Source organism: Lissotriton helveticus, chromosome 7 (assembly GCF_964261635.1).
Source record: "Lissotriton helveticus chromosome 7, aLisHel1.1, whole genome shotgun sequence".
NCBI classification, from domain to species: domain Eukaryota; kingdom Metazoa; phylum Chordata; class Amphibia; order Caudata; family Salamandridae; genus Lissotriton; species Lissotriton helveticus.
The window spans coordinates 429557493-429569577 of record NC_136068.1 but is presented as its reverse complement, the minus strand read 5'-3'; positions in this window follow the sequence as shown (position 1 = coordinate 429569577).

Genomic DNA, 12085 nt, shown 5'->3' with positions numbered 1-12085 from the left:
CTCTTGGTGCTTGAAGCTGAAGATGCTGCAGGCGAAGGGAAGGAGAAGTGTCCGGTGGGATCCAAGGGTGGACCCAAGTCGAAAAGTACCTGAAAGCAGAGGGGACAGAGTCTGGGTCACTCAGCAGTGACCAGGGTGGAACTGAGGTACTGGGTTTTTCAGAACCGGTACTTAACCGGTAACCCAGCGGTGTCAGGGAAACACACCCAAAGACCTCGAGTCCTTTTCCTGATTCAGACCACAGAAACTCAGAGTCTTCTAGGTGAAGTCAAGGATCGATTTTATTGGCTGCAACCAAGGTAACAAGCGTCCTAGAAGTACAACACACAGGGAGTATGTTCTCAGGAGACTGCCACAATTCACAAAACCCGGCTTCTTCTTTTATATGAAATATTGTGCTCTAGGCAAACATTGTTCGATTTTACAGTATACTATTCACATTCTTAGGTTACAAAGAAAAAGCAAAGTCATGATGACATGTCCATATTTCACTTCGTCCAGCCCATAACAAATCACCCGGCAAGGCCCAACCCTTCATCAGATACCGGTGGACCCCTAATAAAAACTGGCACCTCCCCATCATAAAGCAAGTGAGGCAAAAAGAGTAAAGACAGATGTGAGCAAGATACGGCAGGTGTGTGCGCAATGAGAGGTTTTATGGCCTGTTGGGCCCTGATGCTATCTTGCTCGGCCACTGGAGAGGAACTGACCTAACAGGTCCGGCCTGGGGCAATGGTTCCAACTTGCATAGGTCATGGAAAAGTCGATTAAGGTGTGCGTGTCCTTCTGGGATCGAATTCAGCTGGGTCATAAGCCTATGTAAAGGGCAACTCACAAAATGGCTGCTATACATAAAATGGAAACCGAGGGTTCTGTACGAGAAATGAGGATTTCGAGGTGAAATCGTCACTCAAATATGCTGAAAATACTTGAGAATGATGTACTCGTCATTCTCGGTCTTTTGATACCAAATTCGTCAATTTACGACAAAGTTTTATTCTCGAGTGGAAACGTATTACATGGGTCCAGAATTTTTCAGTACTACAATCCCTCCTTTTGCCCTTACATAGGCAATTAATCTGTCCTCATGTTAATCTGAGTCCGGATCTATATTCCTAAAGTCATTGAGATGTTGCTGTAACATCATCCTAGTACTTAGTTCATCTCTTGATACAGGCTTCCTTACACATGATGTAACACAGAGGCCACATATTGCAGGAGCACACTGTACGCACAGACAGAACAGGAAGAGAATGGCTAAGACCATCCCAATGACCATCAGAATTTTCCATCCCCAGGTGGATATCAGTTCCCAGAACCACCCCATTAATGACCAATCTCCCTTATCTACATGTATAGATTCGGAAATCTTGTGTAGTTTGGAGATGGCCTGGTACACTGTTGGAGCGTTATCTGGGATAAAAATACAGCAACTTGATTGGATCAATCTACATACTCCACCTCGGTCTGCAAGGTTGACATCTAATGCGACCCTGTTCTGAAGGGTCATAAGACGATCCGACTGGAGCTCAGCAGTCAAGTTACTAAGGGCACCAGCAGTTTCAATCACGGTGGACTCAACTACCCTTGTCAATTGCCTTATGTTCCTGCTGTTAGCCATAGATCCCCAGAACGGCAGAAAACCCTTTGCAAAGTCCCCAAATTCTTGCCCTGCAGTGTCTTCTTTACTCAAGACACCTCTAACTACCCTTGTCCTGTGGTAATCTGCCGCTGCTGTGTAGGTGGGAGGTAACAGGAATGAAACAAAACATGAGCCCGAAAAGTCAGGGGGCAACCATGTATAGGCTCTATCATGGCAGATGAAATAAGTACCCTTAGCTGCTAAAAACGCAGGGGAAGTCTGAGATCCAAAAACATACGTTTCTGTACAGACACTTTTCCCTAACTGAGCTCTGGGATTCTTACCAGTACCTTGCAGACACAGGTGACCCTGATGGGGCACAATCCAGATCGGGGATGATCCTTTAGCTTGCTGTTTCTCGCTCAGAGTAGCTTCATATCCGGTCACGTTCCAATTTATATATGCAAACATCTCCTCGTCCGGGGTATGTTCATAAGAGATTTCTCCCTTAATCATGTCGACTATACCTTTAACCAGAGCGCTATTTTTGGGGCTATCTTTTAAGGAACGTAGGGGGTGGACTTCACGTGCATATATGAACATGGTTCTGTATGCCCACACAGACCCATTATGGCTGAAGGGAAAAACCAGGTACGGGATACCTTTATCTGTTGTGTGAGGCATAAGACCACACACCCAACAGTTAGTCGTGTTCATCACTAGTTGGTGTTGGTGCAATAGCTGAACAAAGGAGTTATTAATGAACTCTAACCTTCTATTGGATTCATGGTCAGGAAGAGGGTGGAAAGAATGAGAGGAAACAATAGGAGGAGGTATGGGCGATGCAGTGGGTGCAAATGTTACACGAAAAGAGAATAAAATGTAACTTATTAAAAATATCATTATACTGAATAACATACATATGCACAATATTATAAAACCCTTCTTTGTCATCACTTTACATAATTTGCGTTTAAAGTTCGTATGTTGGCAGGTCTCTCTACATCGGGAAACTCCATCCTCTCTAGAGTGCTGCCCGCGGTGGCAGATTGATTCTGCTAAGGGATGCTTCTGTCAGTCCAGGGCAACCCCCTTGGACCAACCAGAACTACCGACCTAACGTCGTCAGCTGCACCCCAAAGACTTTTAATCAACCGCGGCCCTAGCAGCGGAACCCGGATGGCGGTTCGAAAAACAAAAATGAGCAAGTTTCTCAGATGGGAGAGCTGCACTTTTCAAAAAAATAGTACTTGGAGGGAAAAAAGGAGTATATTTATTTGTCCATAGGTCTTGGTTTCAAATTGCAAAAAGAAATCTTTTTATTAGTTCGTATTTCTTGGTCTCAAATTGTATCTTCGTTTTCCCGGTACTGTTTGGTCCACGAACAAGAGTTCAGGCTCTGTAGTGTTCAATCACTTGGATGGTGGCACAGGCTCGTGCTAAATGTTTTCGCTTTCTTGTTCAGAGTCAGTTCTTTCTATACGTGCATCACTGAAAGGTATGCCATGTGGCACGGTTTTGTGTTCTGGGTCAGCGACACCTTTCTGGACCCACGGGTCATGAGGCAGAGAAAAGGGAATTCTTTTACAGTGGACCCCGTGGATCCAGTTGGCCTTCCCCTCCACTCGGACCGCTGATCTCGTGGAAAGAAGGACGAGGTGTGGTCCAGTCCACCTAGGCTGGTCGTTCTTAGTCCTCTGAAAATTTCTTACAAGGACCCAGGAACCAGGGTTGATGGAGTGGCCTGGAGTCCCAGAGACCGGAGGCAGGGTGTTGTGAACCTGTTGATGCAAAACACACAATTTAGCCGTCAATTCATACAGGTAGTCAAGCAAAACAGGGTGTTCTAGCTCGCTGAACTTATTGGGTCTAGGCACTCCCCATATATTGGCCGGACGGCCAAAGACTATTTCGTAGGGGCTAAGTTTCACTCGCGAATGCACAGTCATTCTGGTGGATAGGAGTGCTAAGGGTAGAGCGTCAGGCCATTTAAGACCTGTGCTCGCTTGGATTTTGGCCAATTTAAGTTTAAGCGTGCCATTGTAACATTCTACTAATCCAGCTGATTGGGGGTGATTTGCAGCATGGAACTTCTGTCGGATTCCTAGCCCTTCACATACATTCTTCATCACACGACCCACATATTCACTCACGTTATCAGACCAGACCATTCTAGGCATTCCAAATCTAGGGAAGAATTCTTTTACAAGGGCTTTCGCTGTTGATAAGGCAGTATTGTCTTTTAGGGGATATGCTTCTACCCATCTTGAGAAAGCACAAACAACAACGAGCACGTATTTTAAGTTGTTGCACCTCTCCATGTGTATGAAATCTAGCTGCAAAACCTCAAACGGATACGTAGGAGGTGCAAAATGACCAGCTGGAGTTGGGATTCCCCTACCATGGTTGTGTTGCAGACACACCATGCAATTCTTGACGACATTCTCTGCACACTTGGGAATTCCTGAATTTTGCCATACTGGAGCCAACAACTTACAAATCCCTTTCACGCTAATGTGAGCCATTCCATGAGCCATCGTAACTACTGCAAGCACGTATGCATCGGGTAATAACCATCTCTGATGCTCTGACAATTCAATCCAGCAACCATTTGTATCCATTCTACCCGTACTTTCTCTCCACGTGCTCAACTCTTTCTCTGTGGCCTCAGCTTGAATAGACTTCACACTCTCTATCGTGTCTTCACACATTCCCACATCACCAACCCATCTTGCAGGGCCTGCAACATACATTCTGCTCATCATATTCCTTGCGGTTTCTTTCGCGATTTCATCAGCAAATGCGTTTCCACGACCAACATCATCAGTCACCTTCTTGTGAGCACTACATTTCACAATCGCCACTTGTAAAGGCAAAGTCAGTGATTCTAGAAGCTCATTCACCAACTGACCAAGCTGAATCTTAGTTCCATGCGAAGTCAGGAACCCACGTTCTTTCCACAATCGTCCAAAACTGTGAGCCACACAAAAAGCATACTGGCTGTCGGTGTAGACAGTCACTTTCATTCCTTTCGACAACACACATGCTCTTGTGAGTGCAATCAGTTCTGCTGCTTGAGCTGAATTATGTGGAATACGTGCAGTTTCAACAACTGTGTGCAAAGTCGTGACAGCATATGCTGCAGTCGTGTTACCATTCGGAAGCTTGAAACATGAACCATCCACCCACAATATACCATCACATTCAGCAAGAGGAGTGTCAAAGAGGTCTACTCTTCCTTTCGTCTCTTCCTCTGTTCTAAAAAGACAATCATGCTGTTCTGAAGCATCTGATTCTTCTACAATTGGCAATAACGTAGCTGGGTTAAGTGTATTGCACCTTTGTATGTGCACATGACTTGCTAGCAATGTTAATTCGTACCCTGACAATCGAGCACTGGTTAAGTGCTGTGTCTTGGTTCTGTTTAACAATGTCTCTACTGCGTGTGGGACCATCACGACTAGTGTATTATTCATGACTAGGCCAGCAGACTGTCGAATAGAAACAGTTGCTGCCGCTGTGGCTCTTAAGCAACTTGGCAATGCTCTAGCTACCGGATCCAAAGTCGACGAAAAATACGCGCACGGACGTTGTTTGTCCCCAAATAACTGAGTCAGTACCGACAATGCACAACCTTCCTTCTCGTGGATATACAATGTAAAAGGCTTACTGTAGTTGGGGTTACCTAACACAGGAGCCGAACATAATGCTGTGCGCAATTCAGAAAAACTTTTCTGACATTCTTCAGACCAAGGGACGGGATTGGGTGTATTCTTACACGTTAATGCCACCAAAGGTTTGGCTAATAACGAAAAATTTGGAATCCACTGTCTACAGTACGATGTAATGCCTAAGAAAGCACGCACTTCTCTCTGTGTTCTTGGCACACTCAATTTCGCTATTGCCTGTATTCTCTATGGGGTCAGTTTCCTTCCCTCCTTCGATAAGAGGTGACCTAGGTAGGTCACTTCTTGTCGGCAGTACTGTAATTTAGAAAGTGACACCTTGTGATACAGATTACACAAATGCCGCAACAATGACAATGTGGCTTTCTTGCATATCTCCTCAGTATCTGCAGCAATGAGCAAATCATCAACGTACTGTACAAGAGTAGGATTTTCAGGTAAAACAATCGTATCAAGCTGTGTTTTCAGAGCTTGACTGTATATTGATGGACTTTCACAGTAGCCCTGGAGAGCGCATTTAAAGCGGAAGCTGCGTCCTCCTAAACTGAAGGAAAAAATATCCCTGCTCTCCTCGGCAATCGGGATGCTGAAGAAAGCATTCTTTAAGTCAATCACCGAGAACCATGTGGCAGAAGCTGGAATCATAGTCAATAATGTGGTAATGTCGGGGACAACTGGAAATTGTGGCACAACTATTTTATTCACCTCTCTGAGGTCGATCACAAATCTGTACACAGGTGGCTGAGATGGGTCAGTTCGTTTTAAAACAGGTAGAACAGGACTATTGCAAACGTTGCCTCGTGTTTCTTCAATCACATCTTTTTCAATCAATTCGTAAACAATCGCTAGCAAAGCTTTTTCACCCTCACTAGATATCCTATATTGGGGGATACGTGGTATTTGAACATTGGCTTTCAATGTTACAACATATGGTGGTATTTCTAAAAGACCCACATCATTAGGACCAGCGGCCCAAAGGATATCTGGAAGAACCGATAATTCTGTTGGAAGTTTATCCCTTGACAGATACATGGGAGAAACCACCTTCTTACCTAAAGTAAGTTGTACTCCTGAAGGAGAACAGTACAAAGTCGCATACAATCTTTTTAACAGATCCAATGCCAACAAGTTTTCACCACAACCTGTTGTCTGAATAAGGGGTGCTTCTAATTCACGAGGACCAACAGAAAGAGTCAATGGGTCAGAAATTGGGTTTCTAACCGGGGTGCCAGAAAAACCTACTGATACATTCGTTTCGCCAGACAAAGGTGCGCCAGGGAGTTTGGAGTGCATAATAGAACTCTTTGTAGCACCAGTATCCAACAGAAAAGGTTCTGACACACCTGATGTAATCACCTCAACGTATGGTCCACTCTGATCTACTGGAACTGAAACAACTCCCTCTCTTTGTCTATGGCTGTCCTAGCAATCATTACTTTCCCAATTCTCATTTTCTGTATAGTAATTGTCGGTATAGTACTGAGCTGTCCTACCAGATACGTTATTCTGTTGATCAAACTTATTCATAGAATCTTGAGATGGAAGGGGACGTGCATTCTGGGGGGCGTTGCCACGTCCTCTTCCTCTAGGCGCTTGCTGAGCACCATGACCTCTTGTGTTTGTACCACCATTTGCACGTTGTAACAGAATAGTGCAATTATACTTGAAATTACCTTCTTCCTTGCAATACGAACACTGGTTGGGACCTACAGGGACACGTGGCTGACTGTACTCGATTCTTTGCGAGTTCCTTTGATACTGCTGAGGCTGCGGAAAATTATTCTGGTAGTGATTCTGGCCATTATTATTTTGATTACCACCACCGCGTGGCGGATATGCTTGCTGTAACAAAACCTTTGTTTTCAACTCCTTAGTTTTCTTTTCTGCTCTGTCTCTCTCGTCTCTGTCTCTATTCTCGTAATATTGTGCTGTAGCTAATATCTGCGCTGAAGACGAAACTGCCCAAGAACTTTCTGAATCCTTTAACTTTTTACATAATTCTGGAAGCAGATTGTGCACGAATTTATCGACGAACAATCTCTGACCACCTTCTGTGGTCATATCTTGACCGCTATGGTCGACAAATGTCTCTTCGAACCTGGTGAAGAAATCTGAAACAGTTTCTTCTTTCTTCTGCTTGCATGCAGACAACTTATCCCAATTTACACGTATTGCAGGCATTATCGTTTTCATGTAATCAACTATTTTACCGGGAAGTTCTGCTATTAGAGGCTCAGGCTTAGCACCACCAACTTGTCGGGCATCTGCAGCAGCAATATTGACCCATGAGTCACCTAACTCCTGATCATGATCTGTATGACGAATTTTACCCCATAAAGGCTGTGGAACAACATTCCCAAATAGCATATCGATATCGGCTAAATTCATTATACATGACCCAGCAGTTTGTGACAACTCTTTGTAATATCCTGCAGGATTTTTACGCGGATCAGGTAATGTCTGTTTGAGTGCTAAAACTTTAGCTCGCTTCCATGGGACATGTACCCATACACGCTGAAAGTGTGGCAGAATAGGCGGGTTAGCAGTTGTGTCACCCTCTCTCCATTGTGGGGGAACTTCTCTCATAGGATATTGTCGCACCTTTTTCCTACTAGATGCACCAGGCTCAGATTGTGACCCAGAACTGCTTCCCTTACTCCGATACGATAACAATATTTCAACCGCTTTCTCTACATCAGGACCTACAATCATGCCTTCTCCAAACTTAAACCGTACACGACACAATTCTTGCGGGTTGCATTCCAGATCATTGTCTTCCAAATCCTCACAAAGAAAAACACACATCTGTTCGAAAACATATCTCTGCGTCGGTGCTTCCCATTGATGGAAGACTTCCATGACAGACTCTACGTCATATTTTACAGTGTCCATAACCCATTTCCGTGCTAAACGATTCAGTGAGTCTCTTTCCTGATAGTCAGGCAGTCGACTTCGCAACTGTCTGCGTTCTATGTTAGGGGTCGCAGTAGGCGACCCGAAAAGAGGTGAAAGAAGGTTAGTAACAGTGCTGGCCATTTTCTGCCGAATGGAAGGTGAAACTGAAGGAAGAACGGGTGGAAAAACGGGGTGAGATAAGGCAGACGTAGAGTCAATAGCAGAGGGAGCATTAGGAGAAATAGAAGGTACACTAGGCAAAGTCGCAGAAGGCATAAGTGAAGTAGATGTAGTCGGTGGGCCTTGAGGAGGTTGCACCAGAAGAGCAGGAGTCAGCTGAAGAGTAGCTGGTGGGTGCTGCGAAGGAGCAGGCATAACGATCATGGGTGGCGTAACTGAGGGTTGCGGAGGCGCCGTGGCGGTTTGTGCATAGGGGGGTGGCGAACTTAACAAATGGCCCATTAACGGGTCTTTCTCAATGTCTTTTGCTGCATCTTTCTTGGGACGCGGCAAAACTGGATAGCATTTATCTATCACCATTTTACGTTGCCTGTGCAACTGCTCACTCATCTGTTCTTCTTCATTGTCTTTAAACTGCATAGCAGCTTGCATTACTGAAATATTCCCTTCTCTCTTATTTTTCTTCTCTAATTTAATTTCCTTTTGTCTAGCCTCCTTACGCCATAGGCGGAAAGAGTCAAACATTGCCGGCCGGGCTTTCTTTTTGAAAAGTTTAACTTCGAGGTTATCTAGAATTTCTGTGTCAAAGCTACCATATTGGGGCCATTTTAAAAGACCATCTTTTCTGGTGTATTTAATCCACACTTCGTTATATGTGATGGGGCCTACTCCATGCTTCACATATAATTTGTAAGTTGGAGTTCCAACCGGAGGAACCGGACATGAGTCCTCCAATCGGGAGTCCCTATTATTACAACACAGACAAAATAAGTTTCCAAGTCTAAGACCAGGCATCTTCGCTCTCTAGTTTAGTTCCAAACTTCAAAGGATTATCGATTACGATATTTCTCGTGAATACACGAGTCCCTTGGTTTTGGTGCTTGCAAGTACCAACAAAAACGTTCCCAAAGGAATACCCAAGACTAAGGCCAACTAAGGACTGGGAGACGCTCCACTTATACTTAACTGAGATATCGATGACGTCACCAGAAGACTCGTCTTAGCGTTTCGCTCTACCAAACTTCAAGGGTCCAAATCAGGGCGATAGCCAGGGCAGCAGACCTTCGTAGCCGTCGGGAAGCGGGGAACCTCGCAGCAAAGACTTTCGGACCACGTCGACATGCAGGGATCGATGGTGGTTGGCCTTCCTCCAGAATTTTCACACGAAGCTCCTCACGAACCTCTGGCTGGACTGGCACCGCTGGAATCGCCCCAAACGTTGGGCGCCAACTGAGGTACTGGGTTTTTCAGAACCGGTACTTAACCGGTAACCCAGCGGTGTCAGGGAAACACACCCAAAGACCTTGAGTCCTTTTCCTGATTCAGACCACAGAAACTCAGTCTTCTAGGTGAAGTCAAGGATCGATTTTATTGGCTGCAACCAAGGTAACAAGCGTCCTAGAAGTACAACACACAGGGAGTATGTTCTCAGGAGACTGCCGCAATTCACAAAACCCGGCTTCTTCTTTTATACGAAATATTGTGCTCCAGGCAAACATTCTTCGATTTTACAGTATACTATTCACATTCTTAGGTTACAAAGAAAAAGCAAAGTCATGATGACATGTCCATATTTCACTTCGTCCAGCCCATAACAAATCACCCGGCAAGGCCCAACCCTTCATCAGATACCGGTGGACCCCTAATAAAAACGGGCACCTCCCCATCATAAAGCAAGTGAGGCAAAAACAGTAAAGACAGATGTGAGCAAGATACGGCAGGTGTGTGCGCAATGAGAAGGTTTTATGGCCTGTTGGGCCCTGATGCTATCTTGCTCGGCCACTGGAGAGGAACTGACCTAACAGGTCCGGCCTGGGGCAATGGTTCCAACTTGCATAGGTCATGGAAAAGTCGATTAAGGTGTGCGTGTCCTTCTGGGATCGAATTCAGCTGGGTTATAAGCCTATGTAAAGGGCAACTCACAAAATGGCTGCTATACATAAAATGGAAACCGAGGGTTCTGTACGAGAAATGATGATTTCGAGGTGAAATCGTCACTCAAATATGCTGAAAATACTTGAGAATGATGTACTCGTCATTCTCGGTCTTTTGATACCAAATTCGTCAATTTACGACGAAGTTTTATTCTCGAGTGGAAACGTATTACATGGGTCCAGAATTTTTCAGTACTACAGAGCCAGGACGGAACCAGGCAATGTCGGGCGCAATCAGGTGGTTGTCGAGGAGCTTCTCTCCGCTGTCACGTGGGCTCTGGGGCATCTACGACGTCCAGGAGCAGGTCACGATCTGTCCCACGCAGGCTCTCGCCGTCGGCGCTGTTGGCTTCAAGATTGGAGCAAACAACACTTGGCAAAAGCAATCCACGCGGAACTGGAAGATTGCTTCTCACTCGGTCCAGGAGGGTCAGAGTGGGTGGTCCTTTTCAGGGGAGCGGGTGCAAATCTGGAGCAACCAGATTCACAAGTCGTATTTTGGTTTTCGCCGGCACAGGGGCCTCAAGCCAGCTGGCAAGTGACCAGGCCAACGCGTTGAGCCAAAAGAAGCAGAAGGGCCCCACGCAGCACTCGTTGAGTGTAGAGGGGTGAACTTCGGTGCAAGAGTGGCTCAGGGTTGGGGCTTCTCAAACCCCGTTGTACAGCTTCGAGGGTCACTCGTGGGCTGCACGGTCAGCGTCTCATTGTCTTTTCAAGATGGCGTGCCCCACGCTTTCGGTCGCCTCCACGGGTCTCAGCTCTGCAGGGACTGTGGATCGGGCTGTTAGAAGGCAGGCAAGCTTGATCTCGTCGATCTCTGTCACTCGAGTTCCGGCGGGAACTGCAACAAAGCAGATGTCGATGGGCTGGATGGTGCCTGTTTGTACAGGGTGGTCACTCCTTGACCACAAGGGAGATTCTTCAGTCTTCTACGTCGAGTAGGATGTCGAAGGGTCCAGAGTTTCATTTCTTAAGTTTCATCAGGATAATCTGAAGTGCATTGGCACTGCTCCCACTCTTATTCGAATCTAGGGGGCTGGATTACCTGCTAGGTCCCCTCCTATGGGTGGGACCCAGGAAGTGGGTGGATACACCCCCTTCCTTTGATCCTGGCCGCGCTGGGATGGGGGCTGGAGTGCCCCAGAACCGATTTGGCCGGATTATGCAAGGGGCAGCCCTGTGCGCCCCCAGCACTGTCTGGTTTCTTTCAAACCTCCCTGCTACAATCCACTATCTCCTGTCTGGGGGGGTGTGACACCTCCCTGCGACAGGAAACCCTTTGTCCAGGCCCCCTTGGCTGAGTTTCGGTCAGCTGCAGGGGGTCAGACCTGTGTCTGTGGCAGAAGCATCCATTTTGTAGATCTGAGGCTCTTTTAAAATTAACCGCATTTCAGTAAAGTAACATGTCTTCTCCCTCTAGAGGGGTGGAATGCTATCCCCGTCGCCAGGACTGGCGAGGGGATAGTATTCCAAATCGTATGACACCTTACACGACATGTTTTGATAAAGCCAAACCAAAGTTGCTATATAACCGCGAGGATTATAATGCACTTAATAGTATATGGTATGGCATTATCCTGAAACAGCTTAGGGAGTTGTTCCCGACAGCTGCAGACAGGCTCAGCTCATGCTAGAGCTCCATCTCACATTAAACCACGCACTCTGCCTCCAGGATTGATAAGGCCTTCCATAGGGGTGGCTCACAGGTTTATATGTGTCCAGATATAGGTTTAGATATAGGTATACTATATCTAAGCAAGGGGTGATTACACCACCTTACCCCAGCTGAGTGATCAGCCAGTTGTGTC